This window comes from Leptonychotes weddellii, chromosome 12 (assembly GCF_054177405.1).
Source record: "Leptonychotes weddellii isolate Sample4059 chromosome 12, ASM5417740v2, whole genome shotgun sequence".
Classification (NCBI taxonomy): Eukaryota; Metazoa; Chordata; class Mammalia; order Carnivora; family Phocidae; genus Leptonychotes; species Leptonychotes weddellii.
In genome coordinates this window covers 46,908,608-46,929,924 of record NC_138380.1, presented here as the reverse complement: position 1 = coordinate 46,929,924, position 21,317 = coordinate 46,908,608, and the positions used below count along the sequence as shown (strand labels likewise).

At 40.0% G+C, this 21,317-nt stretch overlaps 1 pseudogene; it reads left to right on the top strand.

Annotated features, from left to right (window-relative positions):
* Window positions 1-1,130: 1,130 nt before the first annotated feature.
* LOC102736227 (ATP synthase F(1) complex subunit alpha, mitochondrial pseudogene) lies at window positions 1,131-5,033 on the top strand (annotated as a pseudogene).
* Window positions 5,034-21,317: the final 16,284 nt, after the last annotated feature.

Genomic DNA, 21,317 nt, shown 5'->3' with positions numbered 1-21,317 from the left:
AAAGGTTTTATTTATTTATCTGAGAGAGAGAATGGGAGACAGAGAGCATGAGAGGGAGAGGGTCAGAGGGAGAAGCAGACCCCCTGCCGAGCAGGGAGCCCGATGCGGGACTTGATCCCGAGACTCCAGGATCATGACCCGAGCCGAAGGCAGTCGCTTAACCAACTGAGCCACCCAGGCGCCCCTTATTTACTTACTTTTTAAAAGATTTTTTTTTTAAAGATTTTATTTATTTATTTATTTATTTATTTGACAGAGAGAGACACAGCGAGAGAGGGAACACAAGCAGGGGGAGTGGGAGAGGGAGAAGCAGGCTCCCCGCGGAGCAGGGGCTCGATCCCAGGACCCCGGGATCATGACCTGAGCCGAAGGCAGACGCTTAACGACTGAGCCACCCAGGTGCCCCCTTTTTAAAAGATTTTATTTTTGAGTAATCTCTATGCCCAGCGTGGGGCTTGAACTTACAACCCACATGCTCTACCAACTGAGCCAGCCAGGTGCCCTATTTAGATTTTATTTTTGTGTTAGTTTTAATAAGTTGGTCTTTCCCTAAATTTTTCTTGTTCATTTAAATTTTCAAATTTATTGGCATAAAGTTGTTAATATCTTATTATTTTTTTAATATATACAGTATGATTTGTAATGATTTTATTTATTTTTATTTGTTTTTACTTTGCTCTTTTTAAATGTTTTGTTCTTTGATTATTTCTTAGTTAAAAGGTAGGATTCTATACACATTGTCTGTGACGTGATTTATGCATTTTAACAATATATTCTGGAGATGATTTCATAGCAGCATTCAAGAGATTTTCCTAATTTCTTTCTTCCTTCCTTCCTTTCTTTTTTTTTTTTTTTTACTGCTGCATAGGACTTCATAATATAGCTGTTCATGCAACTAGTCCTCTGTAGATGGATGTTTGGTTTGTTTCCAGTCTTTTTGCTGTAACAAATAGTGCTGAAGGGAATAACTTTGTACATATGTGTTTAAAAATTTTTTTGTTGTTGGTTATGATCTCATTCACATGTGGAATTTAAAAAGCAAAACAAACAAAGAAAAACACAAAGCCACATTCATAAATATAGAGAACACATTAGTGGTTGCCATAGGCAGGGTTTAGGGGGTGGGCAAAATGGGTAAAGGGAATAAAAAGTACAAACTTCCAGTAATAGGATCAGTAAGTCATGGCAATGTAATTTACAGCATGGTGACTACAGTTAATAATACTATATTGCATATATGAAAGTTGCTAAGAGAGTAAATCACTTCACAAGAAAAAAATTCTGTAACTATGAATGGTGATGGATTTTTTTTTTTTAAGATTTTATTTATTTATTTGACAGAGAGAGACAGCGAGAGAGGGAACACAAGCAGGGGGAGTGGGAGAGGGAGAAGCAGGCTTCCCGTGGAGCAGGGAGCCCGATGCGGGGCTCGATCCCAGGACGCTGGGATCATGACCTGAGCCTAAGGCAGACGCTTAACGACTGAGCCACCCAGGTGCCCCATGGTGATGGATGTTAACTAGATTTATTGTGGTGATCATTTCACAATATATACAAATGTGGAATCATTCATTATGTTTTATACCTGAAACTAGTATAATGTTGTATATCAGTTATACCTCAATAAAAAAAAATAAATTAAAAAAATTTTGCTGGTGTTATCTTTGGGGTAGATTCTTAGAAATGGGTTTTCCGGGGCACCCGGGTAGCTCAGTCATTAAGCGTCTGCCTTCGGCTCAGGTCATGATCCCAGGATCCTGGGATCGAGCCCCGCATCGGGCTCCCTGCTCAGAGGGAAGCCTGCTTCTCCGTCTCCCACTCCCCCTGCTTGTGTTCCCTCTCTCGCTGTGTCTCTCTCTGTCAAATAAATAAATAAAATCTTAAAAAAAAAAAAAGAAATGGGATTTCCTAAAAATGAAGGAAAGGTAATAGTATAGTTTAAAAGAAATTTAAGAAATATAACAATCAAATACAATAGATGATTTTGATTGAATCCTGCTATGAAAAAATGAGCTATATGTAACATTTTGAGGACATGGTAATATGAGATGAAATTAAGGATTTATTTTTATGTTGTTGTGATTATACCCTTCTATCTAGATAGTAGAATGTCATTTTTTTTTAGATATGTATTTTGGCATGACATGTCATAGGGTGTGACACTTTGAAACAGCTCAACCATACTAATAAAAAATATAGATAGATAAAGCAATAAAGTTAATGTGACAAAATGTAAATGTTAATGATGGTTGAATCTAAGTAGTGGATTTAGAGGTGTTCATTGTACCATTTTTTTCTACCTTTGTATATGTTTCAAAATTTCATAATAAAAAGTTAAAAATTTAGGGGCACCTGGGTGACTCAGTCGTTAAGCATCTGCCTTCGGCTCAGGTCATGATCCTGGGGTCCTGGGATCGAGCCCCGCATCGGGTTCCCTGCTCCACGGGAAGCCTGCTTCTCCCTCTCCTGCTCCCCCTGCTTGTGTTCCCTCTCTCACTGTGTCTCTCTCTCTCTGTCAAATAAATAAATAAAATCTTAAAAAAAAAAAGTTAAAAATTTAAAGTTATAGGGGCACCTGGGTGGCTCAGTTGGTTGAGCATCCAACTCTTGATTTTGGCTCAAGTCAATGTCTCATGGGTCATGAGATCAAGCCCTGCATCCGGCTCTGCATTTGGCAGGGAGTCTGCTTGAAGATTCTCTCCCTCTGCCCCTCCCCCTACTCATGCATGTGCCCACATGCACTCTCTCTGTCAAATAAAATAAATCTTTAAAAAATATATATAAAATTGTCTTATCTTTCTTTCTTTTTTTTTAAAAGATTTTATTTATTTATTTGACAGGGAGAGACTCAGCGAGAGAGGGAATACAAGCAAGGGGAGTGGGAGAGGGAGAAGCAGGCCTCCCTTGGAGCAGGGAGCCCAATGTGGGGCTCGATCCCAGGACTCTGGGATCATGACCTGAGCCAAAGGCAGCCGCCTAATGACTAAGCCACCCAGGTGCCCCTAAAATTGTCTTATCTTTCTAATGAATTATTGTTTTTATTCTTACGTTATGACTTTCCTTATCCATAATAAGAATTTTTTCTTAAAAGTGTATTTTGTCTGATACTAATGTAATTATCTCATAATACTAATATACTATCTCAGAATACTAGTGTAATTTCTTTAGGTTAATATTTGTTTGGGAGTCAGTTCAGAGGCTGCAACTGGAGAGGAACCACCTAAGGAGAGCTCTAGAGATGCTATCTGGGGGTGCCTGGCTGGCTCAGTTGGAAGAGCATGTGACTCTTGACTTGGTCGAGAGTTTGAGCCCCACTAAAAAAAGCTAAATAAACTTTAAGAAAAAAAAATGTCTGTGCACATGGCCTTGGGCTTGAGCTGTGGCTTTCATCCTCTCTCAGAAAGCTGGTCTGGTCTCCAAAAATGCTTGGCAATCATCCTTAGTTGTCACAAGGAACCTCCATGCCTCTAACACCTGTCCTCAGAAGACTGGTGCTGCTGGGGTGTCCTCTGGGTCTGAAGAGTGTATTCTTGGAGCTAATACCTCTGCTGACCTTGAAGAGACTGGATGTGTTTTAAGTATTGGTGATGGTATTGCTCAAGTACATGGGCTGAGGAATGTACAAGCAGAAGAAATGGTAGAGTTTTCTTCCAAGCTTGAAGCATATGTATCTGAACTTGGAACCTGATAATGTTGGTGGTGGTGTATTTGGAAATGAAAACTAATTAAGGAAGGAGATATTGTGAAAAAGACAGGAGCCACTGTGGATGTTTTAGTTGGTGAGAAGCTGTTGGGTCATGTGTTAAGTGCCATTGGTAGTTGGTTCTCAGAACCACAGGCAAGTTCGCCTGAAAGCGCCAACTTGGGATCATTCCTCCAATCTCTGTGCAGAAGCCAGTGCAGACTGGCACTAAGGCTGTGGATAGCTTGGTGCTAACTGGTCCGTCCTGGTCAACCTGAGCTGATTATTGGTGTCCAATGGACTGGCAAAACATGAAAGATTGACATAATCATTAACCAGAAATGTTTCAGTGATGGATCTGGTGAAAAGAAGAAGCTGTACTATATCTACATTGCTATTGGTCCAAAGAGATCCACTGTTGCCCAGGTGGTGAAGAGACTTACAGATGCCATGAAGTACACCGTTGTGGTTTCAGCTGCTGCTACTGATTCTGCCCCACATCAGTACCTGACTCCTTATTCTGGCTGTTCAATAGAATATTTTAAGGATAATGGCAAACATGCTTCACTCACCTATGATGAGTTATCCAAACAGTCTGTTGCTTATTGTCACATCTCTGCTGCTTGTGAAGACTGTCCTGGTGATGTGTTCTACCTGCACTCCCATCTGTTGGGAGAGAGCAGCCAAAATGAAGGATTCTTTTTTTTTTTTTTAAAGATTTTATTTATTTATTTGAGAGAGAGAATGAGATAGAGAGAGCATGAGAGGGGGGAGGGCCAGAGGGAGAAGCAGACTCCCTGCTGAGCAGGGAGCCCGATGCGGGACTCGATCCTGGGACTCCAGGATCATGACCTGAGCTGAAGGCAGTTGCCTAACCAACTGAGCCACCCAGGCGCCCCAAAATGAAGGATTCTTTTGGTAGTGGCTCCTTGACTGCTTTACCACTCATAGAAACACAGCAGGTGATGTGTCCGCTTATGATCCAATGAATATCATTTCCATCCCTGACCGACAGATCTTCTTGGAAACAGAAATGTTCTACAAAATTATCTGCCTTACCATTAGTGTTGGTTCATCTGTGTCCCTTGTCAGATCTGCTGCCCAAACCAGGGCCATGAAGCAGGTGGCAGGTGCCACGAAGCTGGAATTGGCTCTTAATCATGAAGTTGCTGCTTTTGCCCGATTCACTTCTGACCTCCGTGCCGCCACTCAACCAACTCTTGAGTCGTGATGTGCATCTGAGTGTCTGAAGCAAGGACAATATGCTCCTGTGGCTACTGAGGAACAAGTAGCTCTTATCTATGCTGGTGTAAGGGGGTAGCTTGATAAGCTGGAGCTGTTTCTATTGTAAATTTATTTAATTAATTTATTTATATTTCTTGGCTGGAGTATTTATTTATTCTTAAAGATTTTATTTATTTATTTGACAGAGAGACACAGCGAGAGAGGGAATACAAGCAGGGGGAGTGGGAGAGGGAGAAGCAGGCTTCCCGCGGAGCAGGCAACCCCAGGACCCCGGGATCATGACCTGAGCCGAAGGCAGACGCTTAACCAACTGAGCCACCCAGGCGCCCCTTGGCTGGAGTATTTAAAACCAAATTTTAAAAGGCATGATACTTTATCCTGACCACTTCATGAGGCTTTAAAAGACAAAAAAAAAAATTTTCTTATAGAACCACAAGGCCATTTTTACATCGATCGAAATACGCATTTCTTAAGTTATAGTACAAACTATTCAGATTTGCCTATCATCTCAAAAAATGTCTTATTACAATTATTATTTTTTCAAGCCAGAATCCAAACAAGGTCCACATATGGTTCTTACACTTTCATTTGCAGAAGTGCTCCATTCCCCCCTCCCTTATTTGATATGCTTCTTGAAGAAACTGCGTCAGTAGTCCTGTAGAATGTTTCAGTTAAACACCACTTTGTGGTATTTAATTTGCTTTTTCATCATCTGTATTTCCTGCAGACTAGAAGTTAGATCTAAAGACTTGCTTAAATTGTATTTTAGATTCTTGACAAGAACATGCTATAGGTGGTGTTACAGACTCCGTATTATTTCATCACCTCAAGAGCCACATAGGGTCAGATGGCTTCACTTTTAGTAATGCTCAAGTTGTTTATGTGGGGACAGCCTGATTCCTTCACTGTAAAGTTTTCTAACAATCTTTCACTTAATGATTTCGGTACCTATTGCTTAGCTCTGTCTGATTCATTTAAAAATAAACAGGGGTCGATCTAGAGGGGAGGGGGGCGGGTGGATGGAGTAGTCCGGTGATGGGTATTAAAGAGGGCACGTATTGAATGGAGCACTGGGTGTTTTACGCAAACAATGAATCGTGGAACACTACATCAAAAACTAATGATGTAATATATGGTGATTAACATAACATAATAAAATAAAAAAAATAGTCTAAGACAAAAAAATAAAAATAAACAGGGGTCGAAAGATGGTGATTTTCTAGTTCAATTATTCCTTCTTCATTTATTAGCTAGAATTCTTCTGTATAGAAGAGCTTTCTTGGGGTGCCTGGGTGGCTCAGTCGTTAAGCGTCTGCCTTCGGCTCGGGTCATGATCCCAGGGTCCTGGGATCGAGCCCCGCATCGGGCTCCCTGCTCGGCGGGAAGCCTGCTTCTCCGTCTCCCACTCCCCCTGCTTGTGCTCTCTCTCTCGCTGTGTCTCTCTCTGTCAAATAAATAAATAAAATCTTTAAAAAAAAAAAAAAAAGAAGAAGAAGAAGAGCTTTCTTATACCCACGAGGGTTATTTGGTTATCCTGAAATACTATTCATACCAGAAAGGCAGGACAGATATTTGGTTATTTCCTTTTAATTATCCAATTTTACAGTGATGTGTTGGTTACCTAGCAACCTCCACGATGTCCTTAGCGTCTTTGTCTTTTTCCCTTTTTGAATAGCAGTCTGAACCCATGGCTTTACACATTCGCTGTGTTTCTGCCAGCTGCAGGTGTTGACACTCAAATTGTTCTATTTTGGGTACGAATGGGAAACTTTTGAAGCTTCTGCATGTGTTTGCTATGACAATATTAGCTTTTGATAGCCTCTTCTTTTTCTGGTACAATAAGATATCCCAAGCTCAGCTGATGTATTTCTTGGAATTGACTGTCTGGAAAATCCCAAGTCCTTTTAGTGTGAAATGGTGTTTTGAGACCACAATATGGGATTCTTTTTTTTTTTTTTAAAGATTTTATTTATTTATTTGACTGAGAGAGACACAACGAAAGAGGGAACACAAGCAGGGGGAGTGGGAGAGGGAGAAGCAGGCTTCCCGCTGAGCAGGGAGCCCGATGCGGGGCTCGATCCCAGGACCCTGGGATCGCGACCTGAGCCAAAGGCAGACACTTAACGACTGAGCCACCCAGGCGGCCCACAATATGGGATTCTTGTTGCTACCTAATTATTTTGCTTCTTGGCCTTTTCAGTGGACAGACCTAGAAAATAAGTAACTATAGAAAAAATTTAAAAGTACACGTTTATACTGATATTTATAACTGTAATCTAAAATTACAAGGTTTTGGGCACCTGGGTGGCTCAGATGGTTAAGCGTCTGCCTTCGGCTCAGGTCATGATCCCAAGGTCCTGGGATCGAGTCCCGCATCGGGCTCCCTGCTCCTTGGGAGCGTGCTTCTCCCTCTGCCTTTCTCTCTGTCTCTCATGAATACATAAATAAAATCTTAAAAAAAAAAAATAAATAAAATTACAAGGTTTTTTTAAAAAAAGATTTTATTTAGTTATTTGAGAGAGCGAGTGAGTGGGAGGGAGAGGGAATGTGAAGCAGACTCCGCACTGAGTGCACCGCCCAATGCGGGGCTTGATCCCACGACCCTGAGATCATGACCTGAGCCAAAATCAAGAGCTGGCCACTCAACTGACTGAGCCACCCAGGCACCCCACAAGGGTTTTTTTTTTTTTTTAAACTGGTCTTTCAATGTTGAACAGCTTTAACATAAGTTTCTTAGTAGTAGTATATTAAAATATGCATATGTTGGTTTCCAAACAATAATACGATTGTTGCTATTAACAATAAAACTACTAAATGAAACTAGATAATTTAAGATTGTTTGCCTTTTTAATTTTTTTGCCCCAAAGATTATGTCCCACTCAGAACTCTATAGTCAAAATATTGTGTTCAAAGGTCAGATGGAATAATTCTTTTCTTTGTGTGATTTTGTCACCAAATGGGTACACCAGTAGGTTCATTTGCTTCAGTTTGTTTTCAAATTCTTGGTATTGGTTTTTATTTTCTTTTTCAATTTAGTTTTGTGTCTTGCTTCCTACCTCCTCCTTGAAATACTTCTTTTACTTGTCTTCTGGGACAATACTTTTTCTTGGGTTTTACTTATTTATTTTTCTGGCTCATCTGGGGCTTCTATTCAGTCTTCTTTCCTGGTTCCTCCTCCTCTTCCTGCTTTAAACCTTGGTGTGCACTAGGACCTCTCCTCTACGTATATTCACTTCCTACTGAACACATCTTGTCCCATGGTTTTTAACATCATTTGTTTTCTGAGCACTCTTAAATTTATATCTCCTGCCTAGACTTCTTCTCTGAATGGCAGATCTAGATCTCCAACTTTTCATTCACTGTCTGTACTTGGATATCTAACAGGTAGTTTAAATTTCACATGTCCAAAAATGAACTCTTGATACCCATCCAGGTGTGCCTCTTGCAGCCTCCCCTATTTCAGTAAATGACAACCCTATCACGTTCCTTAGGCCAAATACCTAGGAGTCATCCTGACTCTTCTCTCTCAGATTCCATAACTGTTCCATCAGTCTATCCTGTCAGCTTCTACCCTTGAAATATAGTGAGGATCCAGTCAATCCTCCATGCCTCACCATCTCCCCTGCCACCACCACCCCCGAGACTAAGGTGCTATCAGTTCACCACGATTATTATAATACTCTCATCGGGTATTCCTGTCTCCACCCATGCTTCTCCTTCATGAACTATTCTTAACTTGGCAGAGTGAGCTGTTAAAAGTCATTCCTGTGTTCAAAACTCTCCAGTATATTCCTTCAAAAATATCTGGATCTGGGTACCAAAATATCTACTTAACTTGTTTCATTTGTACCATTCCTTCAAATAAAGTAATTTGGTATCTACCCCCCCTGCCCCGAATATCTGGGTTTGGGGAAAATGGATGGACATAAGTGAAACAAGTCTGGCCATGTATTGCTAATTATTGAAAGTGGGTGATAATGACATTAAATCCATTATACTCTTCTCTTTATTTCTGTATATATTTGATAGATAAAATATGGTAGCCACTAGCCCCATGTGGCTCTTGAGCACTTGAAATGTGCTAGTCTGAATTTAGATGTGCTGTGAGTATAAAATACACACTGGATTTTAAAGACTTAGGAAGAAAGGAAAAAATGTAAAGTAACTCATGAGTATTTTCTTATATTAATTACATGTTGAGATGATAATATTTTAGATATAGTGAGTCAAATAAAATATATTACTAAAATTAATTTTACTTGTTTCTTTTACCTCTTAAAATATGGCTGCTAGGAAATTTAAAATTACATTTGCGGCTCATGTCATCTTTCCATTGGATCCATAAAGCCCTCTATGATCTGGGTCCTATTTTCTCTTTGATCTCATCTCCTGCTTTTTTTTCCTCTTCCTTGCTCACACCACTCCACCCATATTGATCTCTTTGCTAAGAACAAGCAAAATACATTCTGCCTCAGGACCTTTGCACTTGCTAGTCTGCCTGCCTGGAGCACTCTTTCTCAGTGTCTCTGTGGCTCACTCACTTGTTTCTTTCAGGATTCTGCTCAAGTCACCTAAGTTTTCAAAGATATATAACACCTTATCCCCTTCACTCCATTCCTTTTAATCTGCTTTCTTTTTCTTTATAATACTTATCATTACTTACTTTTTTGATTTTGTTCATTTGTCTTCCTGTATCCTGAACATCCAGCATGATGCTTATACAGCATAGGTATTTGGTAGCATTTTCTGGAAGGAATGTCTATAGATTGTGCAAATAATTATGTCAAGTTCAATACTGTTTTCTGCAATTCTTTTTTTTTTTTTTAAAGATTTTATTTATTTATTTGAGACAGAGAGAATGAGAGACAGAGAGCATGAGAGGGAGGAGGGTCAGAGGGAGAAGCAGACCCTCCGCTGAGCAGGGAGCCTGATGCGGGACTCGATCCCGGGACTCCAGGATCATGACCTGAGCCAAAGGCAGTCGCCTAACCAACTGAGCCACCCAGGCGCCCTGTTTTCTGCAATTCTGCAAAGATAAGGTTCAGGTTTCCTAAATGTATGAAGAACAAAAATTATTAAACTGTAATTTTAACTACAAGATATTCCCTGCATAAGAAAACAGATGCTTTATAAAATGATGTAAGATGGCTGTTTTATTCCTTTCAAAAGAATTAAGGTAAAATAAATAACCTTATATGAATTAATTTTTTAAAATGTGGACATAAAATATATTAGTTTCAGGTGTACAACATAGTGATTGGATAATTATATATATTACTAAATGCTTACTACTATAAGTGTAGTTACTATCTGTCACCATACAACATTATTACAATGTATTGACTATACTCCCTATGCTGTACTTTTCAGCCCCATGACTTTTTATTTTATTTTATTTTTATATTTTTTTAGAGAGGAGGAGGGGCAGAGGGAGGGCGAGAGAAGGAATTTTAAGCAGTCTCCATGCCCTGCATGAAGCCTCACTTGAGACTCAATCTCACAACCTTGGGATCATGACCTGAGCCGAAATCAAGTCAGATGCTTAACTGACTGAGCCATCCAGGTGCCCTGACTTATTTATTTTATAACTGGAAGTTTGTACCTCTTAATCCCCTTTACCTATTTTGCCCAACCCCCCCTGACCCTCTCCCCTCTGTCAATCACCAGTTTGTTCTTGGAGCTAATACTAATCTATTTCTCTATATTTGTGTGATTAGTAACATAGAGATTTTAGAAACACCTACAATGAATTCAATAAAGTAAGTAAAATACAGACCAAAACTTACTGAGTGTCAGAAATGGTTTTTATCCAATAGGTATCCCATTTCTCTAAGGCATTTTCCAAATTCTTTTTTTAGTCTGGAATTTTTTCTGTATTAATGGTAATCTGGTAAAGTAGGTCATGCCAAGGAGCTTAGGCATTTTTTTGGGTACATTGAAATTTTGTTGTACTGGTAATTATAACAAAACTTGATCTGTTTATAAGATAACTTGAAGGCAGTCATTGTTCTTTATTTAAAGCTAAAACTACATAGCAGGGAAAGGACCCAAAAAAGGAAAAATGCAAAAGGACTATTTTTAGCCTATTGTCTTTATCTTAAAATGTAAGATGACTAAGTGTAGTAGTGAAATAATTTAAAAGAAAGGAGACCTTTTCCTTATCTGAATATATTTGCTTCTCTATTTTAATTTCAAACAGTCTTGGTCACAGCATCCTTTCAACTATAACTGCAAAAATGAACTGACACCAACAAGGTATATGACAATTTGGATTGTGACATTTTCACAGGCAGAACTGGCAAATCAGGGCTAGCGCTCTACTAAAGACCTTTAACTAAGACTTTAAAAGTATATCCTTAGTGATTTGGGGGATTATTGCGTCCTCATTGAGCAAACATCTACTAAGTGTATATTGTGTGTCAACACTGTACGAACTACCCAAGGTTACAAAACGACATTTTCATAGCTGCCTATCCTCCACTGAAAACTGAATGTCAAGTAAGTGCTTTGGTGAGATTATTTTAGTTAATTCTCGTGGAGCGGGTGGTGGTGAATTTTATTACTCTCAATATACAAATGGGGAAACAGAGGCTTTCAAAGAGTTCACCGTCTATAGAGAGATGAGAATAATAGTGGATATATTATGAAGGGCTAGCTGCTGCCAGAGACAGTACAGGAGGATTGCCTTGGGGGGGGTTGGGTGGCAATGAGGAAGACCTTCCATGGAACAGGAAGCTTGTTCTGAATTTGAGAAGCAGGGAGGAGCATGCATGGTGAACAAGAGTGGAAAATACTGCTAGCGTATTGAAAGACACTGAAATCAGAAATGATCTGAGCATGAGTGAAAACTTTTCTAATAAGCCTTTGATTTATTCCTCATGTACCACACATCCTGTATTTCCTTATTTAAACCAAGATCTGGCTGGGACAAGGAGGGATCATCTGAGTTGTTATGAAGGTCTGGGAGTGTTGGCAGGGTTGGTTAGGATCAGCATATTGGTGAGAACCCGATGGCCTGGGCTTGAGCTTTCCCTTTGCAGGTCTCTTGGGGGCAGGTTCCACACTGAATAGCAGAGTGCCTAAGAGAACAAACTCTGTACCAGACTGCCTGGGTTTAAATCTCAGCTCTGCCACTTCTTACCAACAGATAGGACCGTGGATAAGTTAGTCAATGTTTTTTTTTTTTTTAAGAAATATATTTTTAAATATTTTATTTATTTATTTGACAGAGAGAGAGAGCACAAGTGGGGGAGCGGCAGAGGCAGAGGGAGAAGCTGGCTCCACACTGAGCAGGAGCCCAATGTGGGGCTCGATCCCAGGACCCTGGGATCATGACCTGAGCTGAGGCAGTTGCTTAACTGACTGAGCCACCCAGGCGCCCAAGTTATCTAACATTTGAATGCCTTGGTATCTTCATTCAGAAGATGAGAACAACAACAATAAAACCTACTTCATCATAGGATTGTCATAAAGATAAAAGGAGTTAATACATATAAAGGTCTGAGAACAGTGCCTGGCACATAGAAAGCTCTATGTAAGTATTATACTGGTATTACCTGAGACAGGTAGTTATACAGAAATGCTACTTTGTTCATTTAGAATAAACTTTGTTCCTATCTAATGATGCTAGAGTTTCCTAGTTCCTACCTTTTCAGTGTTAAGATACTTGAGAAGCTAAATTTTGAATCCGAAAGGTGTTTGGTGGGAACTGGCATAGAGTGTTTATCCTAGGCACTGGTAAAAGCCTGTGAGATATCCCCACACCATAACAAAGAAAAATTCTCTATTCATTGGATTTCTCCTGTCTCCCTGAATCATTATCTTCCTCCAGCATTTCTGTCTGCCAGCCAGATACAGCTAGTGGGTTCAGAGTGGAATGGAAATAGAACTCAGATGGAATCCCAGAAGTGCTAGATGTTAAGTGGGATCTTTTTGATTTTTTAAAAGTAATCTCTACACCCAATGTGGGGCTCGAACTCATAACCTTAAGATAAAGAGTTGCACGCTTTACTGACTGAGCCAGCTAGGTGCCCCAAGCCAGGATCTTTTTGTTAAGATACCCTCAGTGACCTCTTTGAGGCAATCCTCTCTATTCTACCCTCTCCTCTGGGTGGAACATGGCTGGGGTTTCCCTAACTTGGAAGGACTTCGTAGTAGTCAAGGAATTATAGGAAATGATATGTCAGGAGGCGCCTGGGTGGCTCAGTCAGTTAAGCATCTGCCTTCGGCTCAGGTCATGATCCCGGGGTCCTGGGATCGAGCCCCGCATTGGGCTCCTTGCTCAGTGGAAAGCCTGCTTCTCCCTCTCCCACTCCCCCTGCTTGTGTTCCCTCTCTCGCTGTCTCTCTTTCTGTCAAATAAATAAATAAAATCTTAAAAAAAAAGTGTAGTGTTCAGGTACCCAATAACCATGTCAGTATGAAGTTCTCCAAATTGCAGGCCATAAAATGCTTAAAGTAAAGGTACTCTACAACCCAAATAACATTCCAATATGTTCATATTGATTGAAGCTTGTCTGGAGACTGTTTTCCACTTGCCTCCAGGCACCCTGGAGCTATTTTTTTTTTTTTGAGTAGGTTCCACACCCAGTGTGGAGTCCAATGTGGGGCTTGAACTCACAACCCTGATATCAAGACCTGAGCTGAGATCAAGAGTTGGACACTTAACCGACTAAGCCACCCAGGCACCCCCTCGAGTTTTTGTTTTTTTTGTTTTTTTTAAGATTTTATTTATTTGAGAGAGAAAGAGAATGTCTGTGAGTGGCAGGGAGGAGCAGACAAAGAATCTCAAGCAGGTTCCACGCCAAGCGCAGAGCCCAATAGCGGGCTTGATTCCACAACCCTGAGATCATGACCTGAGCCGAAACCAAGAGTCAGACGCTCAGCCAACTGAGCCACCCAAGCGCCCCTGCAGTTCTTAATTAGTAAAGACTCCTTCCTCCAGGGAGCTGGCTCAGATCAGAGGTCAGTGAGATTCAGTAACTCATGGGTGGACCAGTCTGAGACTTTTACTGTGGCCATAGATACAAAGCTCACCTTCTTTTGTTCTCATGAAGAACACTGGGGCTACCTGTGAGATTTTGAAGGACTTTATCTGTCATCTAGAGGGAAGAGACAGGTCATACTGTTTAAGTGCTAAGTTCTATAATAGAAAGTTCAGGGAAAGGACAATCTTTGGGAGTGGGAAATCAAAGAAAATCTCATAGAAGACTAGATGCTGCATAGCAGACAAGGGAGGATATTGGTGGGTGTTCCAGAAATATTGCCATCATAAGCAATAAGACCCAGAAATCTGAAATTATCTGAATATTCATGAAAAGTCTTCATAGTATTAGCTATTTCAATGTTTTTAAAGGGTCTAATACTGCATGGCTGGGAAACAGAGTTCCCTCCTTTCCAGAGCTGGGGAAATTGGAGCTGAGTTTTGGGGACAGGAGTTTGATGACTAGAAATGTCCTGGAGGAGGGCTGATGCTGTGTAAGCCATTTTGTGATAATGAAGGCCACGGATGCTGCAGAGATGTCAGCCATGACGTCATTTAGCTGCTGAACCAGCTAGATCTTTTTTTTTTAATGTTTTATTTATTTATTCATGAGAGTCAGAGAGAGAGAGAGAGGCAGAGGCAGAGGGAGAAGCAGGCTCCCCGCCTAGCAGGGAGCCTGATGCGGAACTCGATCCCAGGACCCTGGGATCATGACCTGAGCCAAAGGCAGACACTTAACCATCTGAGCCACCCAGGTGCCCCTGAACCAGCTAGATCTTAAGCCACTTAAGTTTTCTATTATTTTTAGTAAAATGCATTCCTGTCTCCAGAGAATTCAGTTCCATAAATGGGGTGCTTAAAGTAAGAGACTCTAAAATACGGACTTGGCTGAGTAGAGGGGTTAGGACGGCAGGCAGTGAGGACCTAGGCTGGTGATAACAGTGGGAGGTTTGTCCAATTATTATCAGCTATGTCTCGGGACCAAGAATATGTAACTATAACAAGGAGAGAAATGTTTGGACAAATCTCAGGTTTTTGATGTGTGTTGGCTGCTTGTTACTGTTGAAAATAAAAGTATTGAAAAGATACACCATCAACATAAAGTTGGTATAGTTTTATTAATATCAAGTAAAATAGACTTTAAACCAAAAACAACACTAGAAATGGCTTTGCTTCACATTGATATGTAGTTCAAAGCACCAAGAATATGTAACGGTTATAACAATTCCAATTCTAAACTTATATTGCCTAATACAGGTTTAGTATTCAAAATGTATAAAACAAAAAGTGAAGGAAGTGATTTGATGAAAGGGGAAGGGGCACATTACAGATCAGGCTGCCAACAACTGAAGCCAGTGATCAATCTTAGCTTTATGAAAAGAAACAAGCAAGCCTCATATGTATATTCGAGATGGAATATCAACAACACCCAGGAGGTATTCTTGCCAAAAATTTGGACCTCAATCTGATCAAGGCTCTAGATAGCTCATAGGAAATATAGAGTACAGAGGAACAGACAAAGCATAACCAAAGGATTATAATCAGTGAAACTTTTAAAAAAGGTTTTACTTATTTGACAGAGAGCACCAGCAGGGGGAAGCAGGAGAGGGAGAAGCAGGCTTCCCGCTGAGCGGAGAGCCCCGCGGGGGACTCGATCTGGGGATCCTGGGATCATGATCTGAGCCAAAGGCAGCTGCTTAACCCACTGAGCCACGCAGGCGCCCTTCAGTGAAACTTAAGAAAGTGGAAACCTCTATAGGAAAACGGGCCTAGTGTCCTTATTTAAAGTGGGGGGTTGGGGGGGAAGGATAAACCTATAGATTAAAATAGATGGAGGACACTGTCCTAGCCTGGGTTCCCCTGAAAGTGCAAATATTTTATGTGAGCGTGTGAATCCAGAGATACAGGAAGTAAAACAGCGAAAGAAAGAGTCCATGTAAGGACAGATTATGGATCAGGAAACTGCTCGCTCCTGTGGGATCCTCTGAGGAACCATGTGAAATGCATCTCAGAAACATCCGTAGGGGAGAAAGGGAGTTACAGTTATTGGCTCACATTCCCCACTGGTCAAAGTTTGGCCCCGGAGCATTTACAAGCACTTCTGGGTTTTTGCGCATGTATGAAGAGCAAGCAGTTTCCTGCACTGTGAACAGAGAACCCCAGGGACAGGCAGAGACAGGCATGAAGCGCGGGCTGAGGGCTGTCAGGTTGTACTCGCGTGGGGCAGGCTGAAGGCCCCACACAAATGGCTGGGGCAGCAGTGTCTAAAATAACAAGATCCGAAATGGTACACAAGAGGTATCAAAGTGTGATGTGTGGACCTTGTGTGGATTCTGACTTCAACCAATTATGAATCAATGTATTTGAGACAATTGGGGAAATTTAACGCTGGATATTTGAGGGCATTAAGCATTATTATTTTTTAAAGATATTATAATGGTATAGTGGTATTTAAAAAAAGTATATTTTTTAGAGGTACTACATACTGAAGTATTATTAAAAAACACAAATATTAAATATTAATGGGAAAAAATGGATATAACTACAAGGAGAAATTGCCAAAATCATCGGAATGAAAGCTTTTAACGTTCCTCTTTCAACAACTGCTGAATCAGACAATCAGTAACACAGAAGATCTGAACAAATAAAAAGCTTATTTTAATGGACATATAAAAATACTTCCCAAACAACTGAAGAACATGTATTCTTTTCAAGCACATATTGAACATATCCAAAAACTGACCACGTACTAAGCTATCATGCATATCTCAACACATTTCAAACGGTAGGAATCATTCAGACCACATTCTCTGACCACAGTTCAATTAAGTCAGTAACAAAAGATAAGTTTAAAAATATATATATTTGGAAAATTTCAAAACATCTACATAAGTCATACATCAAAACATCATAATGGAAATTACAAGTCAGAAATATATGAAAATGGAAGTAATAGATAACAAAACTGTGAGAGACAGATGAAACAATAATAATAATTATTTTTTAAACAGAAGCAGATGTGAGAATCCATTTGTCTTCTTTTTTTAAGATTTATTTTAGCGGGGAGGGGCAGGGGGAGAGGAAGAGAGTCTTAAGCCAACTCTGCATTGAGCGCGGAGCCCAGTGTGCGGCTTGGTCTCATATAACACTGAGATCACAACCCTGAACGGAAACCAAGAGTTGGACACTTAACCGACTGCGGCACGCAGGCACCCCCAGATGAAACAATAATTAGATGGAAACTTGTAGCCTTTAGTGTATATATTGGACAAGAATCAATGCTGAAAACTATTGAGCTAAATATTCAATATAAGAGGTAAAAGAACAACAGAAAATCCCAAAGACAATAAAAGAGAAGTTCCATTTCTGGTAACATGGCATGTTATTTAGGCTATTTGGGCCAGTCTTCCTACTGAAAACAACAAAGTGTTGGCTAAAATATTTTTAACAAATGGAACGGTCTTCTTACAAGCATTAAACCGTTATCAGGTTGTGGGGTATTACCTTCCTAACATTATTTTCCTGCATCATATTGTGAAAAATTTCAAACACACAGAAACTGTATAGTATGATGAATACCTGTATACTCACAAGTTAGATTCAATGGCAGTTGAGCCATTTGAAAGTAAATTGCTTGACATTATGACACCTGACCCTAAATACACTTCAGTATGCATCTCCCGAGAATTAGAACATTCTTCTATATAACCACAGTACCATTATGAGACCTCAGACAACTAATAGTAATTCCTAATATTATGTGATATCAAATTCAAAGCTTTGTGGTACTTAGACTACCATATATTAGTACTTATTTTGAAGCTGCAATAATATAGGGGGATTTTGGTAAAGTGTAGACAAATAGACCATGGTACATGATAAGGAGTCTATAATGATATCCACACATATTTGGACACTTGATATATCAGTAGAAAAAGGAAAGCTTTCAATCAATGGTGCTAGGACAGTTGGATATTAAAACTGAAAACACATACATTACGTCCCTAACTTTATACCATATCCAAAAGTCAATTCTACTAGATTAACATTCTGAACGTAAACCTTTCAGAAAATAATATAGATACAGATTACAGAAATAAATTGCAGAAAACAAAATATATGGTATATATATTTATGACTGTTGGTAGGAAATGATTTCTGAAAGAAGACACAAAATGCACAAACCATAAACAAAAAGATGGATACATTTGACATTAAATAATTTTTGTTAATTTATGCTGCCATCTGGAGAAGATATTTATAGCATATACAACCAACGAAAAACTGTTATACAAAACATGTAAAGAACTATAAGTCAATGAAAGAAGCACTCAAAATGGGAGAAATTTGTGATCAGACATTTTGCAGGAGAGGGAATAGAGATGCTTAACAAAAATGAAGAAGTGTTCAGTGTCATTAATTGTTAGGGAGATACAATTAAAACAACAATGTTGGGGTGCCTGGGTGGCTCAGTCGTTTGGATGTCTGCCTTTGGCTCGAGTCATAATCCCAGGGTCCTGGGATCGAGCCCCACATTGGGCTCCCTGCTCAGCAGAAGTCTGCTTCTCCCTCTGCCTCCCCTGACTTGTGCTCTCTCTCCCTCTCTCTCTCTCTTGCTTACTCTCTCAAATAAATAAAATCTTAAAAATAGGGACGCCTGGGTGGCTCAGTCGGTTAGGCGTCTGCCTTCAGCTCAGGTCATGACCCTGGGGTCCTGGGATTGAGTCCCGCATCGGGCTCCCTGCTCAACAGGAAGCATGTGTTTCCCTCTGCCTGCCACTTCCCCTACTTGTGCTCTCTCTCTCTCTCCCCGACAAATAAAATCTTTAAAATAAATAAATAAATAAAATCTTAAAAATAAAACAACAATGTTGGCAAGCATGAGAAGTGGAAAATTTGAAATGTTGGTAACAATATGTTTTATACTGCTGCTGGGAGCACACTTTGGAAAACAATTTGACATATAGAAAGGAGAACACTCACATATCATATGACTGAGCAATTCTACACATCTATCCATACCATAGAAGAGTTTCCAGCCCACCAGAAGAAGAAATATAAATTCTCTGTAGCACCCCAGACCTTCTAAATCAGAAGCTCTGAGGATGGGGCCAACAAACTGTTTTACAAGCTTTCTAGGTGACTTTAACATACATTAAATTTCAAGAACAAGTGTCCTAGAGAAACTTGTTTAAGGTCACATATATTTTCTTACAGCTTTATTGATGTATAATTACATATCATAAAATTGTTTTAAGCATGCCCTAAAAAAACACTTGCACCAAGAGAGATGTACATTGAACATTCATAATAGCAATGTTTATAATAACAAAAAACTGGAAACAACCTAATGTCCATTACAGTAGAATAGATAAGTAAATTTTACATAATTGCTTGATTACCATTCAGAAATGAACGGGATATCTAATACAAACATCAACATCCATGAAGCTGAACAATTTTCAAAAGAACAAATCCTATAAAGTTAAAAAGCATGTAAAATTAAACATGAGATTTAGGAACAAATTTTCTATAAGAAATAAAGGAAATATTAGCAAAAAATTTACTGGTATTAGCTCTTTTTTAAAAGATTTTATTTATTTGAGAGAGAGAGAGAACACAAGCAGGTAGAGGGGCAGAGGGAGAGGGAGAAACAGACTCTCCGGTGAGCAGGGAGCCCAACACGGCGGGGCTTGATCCCGGGACTCCGGGATTGTGACCTGAGCTGAGGGCAGACAGTTGGCCGACTGAGCCACTCAGGCATGCCATGGTATTGGTTATTTCTTAAGCTGAATGATGACTACGTGGATGTTCATAATATTATTGAAAACCTAAACTGTGCATATATGTTGTATATGTGCTTTTGTATGTATAATAGAGTTCAAATAAAAAGGAGAGAAATTGAAAAGGAGAGAAATTGATTTTGTCTCACAGGTGTTTGGCTGTGGTCACTCATACATACGGTTGATCAAAAGAAAGAAAAACAGGGTGCCTGGGTGGAAAGTTGGTTGAGTGTCCGATTTGGTTTCTGCTTAGGTCGTGATCTCCTGGTCGTGGGATTGAGACCTGCTCTGGGCTCTGTGTGCTCAGTGTAGAGTCTGAGTCTCTCTCTCCCTCTCCCTCTGCCCCTGCCCACCTGCTCTCTCTCTCTCTCTAAAATAAATCTTAAAAAAAAAAAAAAGAAATTTGAAGCCTGCTAAATTTTCGAGGAAACTATATAGCCCTCAAAATCTCAAGCTTGCTTGGGAAACTCATGATTCTTCCACCTTTACCATCCTCTGGATCCTGCATTTGCACCAATGGGGAGTGGACTGTGAAAGTTGTGTATTTCCCCCAGGAAAGTCACTTTCCCCAATGCCCACGTCAGATGCTGCCATAGATGGTTTTAGAATAAGAACATCTTCCAAAGAGGCACACTGGGGGTTGGGAGGGGATTGATAAGGGAAATCCTTCCAGAGAGCAGAATCAGAGTCTGCCCAATCTGATGGGTCATGCAAGGAACTTTCTTCACTGCTGGAGCTTGGAGTCATTACTATTCCTGCCTGGCAGGATTTGGTATTTGCGATGGACTAGTGTTTTCTGTGTATTTCCCATTCTCCCCTTTTCTGAATGAGAGTTTTTATTGTAATTATTCTATTCTACCGTTATTACTGTAATATTGGGTATTTTGGGGAAGGTGAGGGGGGCAAACAGCTGTCTTGTCTTCCAGCTATCAACTGACAAACCATTTAAGAGTGAATGGCAGAGCAGACTGCAGAGACTCCAAACTTCAAGGTGAATGCAATAGGTGGCTGAAACTTTGGGTTGCTTTCCTTCGGGGTCTGATGAATGCATTCAGTGCAAAATACCTGCATGGGAAGAAAGGTGTGCTTGGGTATTAAGCAATTCAAGGGGTGAGTTATGACATCTTATGGTCTAACTAACCAATACATGTTTTTAACCCTCTCCTTGACCTCCTCTCTCATAAAGCCTGGGAAATCGAAGTACTGTACTCATTTTCCCAGCCTCCTTTATATAACTAGGAGTGGCCATGTGACATAGTTCTGGACAATGACACACACGTGAAAAGGCTTTGGAGGGGCTTCTAAGAAAACTCTTTCTTACCTGATAAAAAGGAATAGCTGATGTTGGTTGCCCCTGTTTTCTTTCTTGAATTTGGATATGATTTCAGAATCTCTTGCAACCACGGGGAAAACGCCCTGAACCAATGCCTGCAACCGCCTACTTCAGTATTTCTTTAGATTAACAACAACAACAATGACAAAAACCCCTATGTTTAATTAAGCACTGTTAGTTGGTTTATTTTATTATTTGCAGAAAAAACATCCCTTAGACATCACTGCAAAATGCTGTGATAATTCCTATCTTATTTTATGAGGACTGTATCTGTAAAATATCTAATACTTAC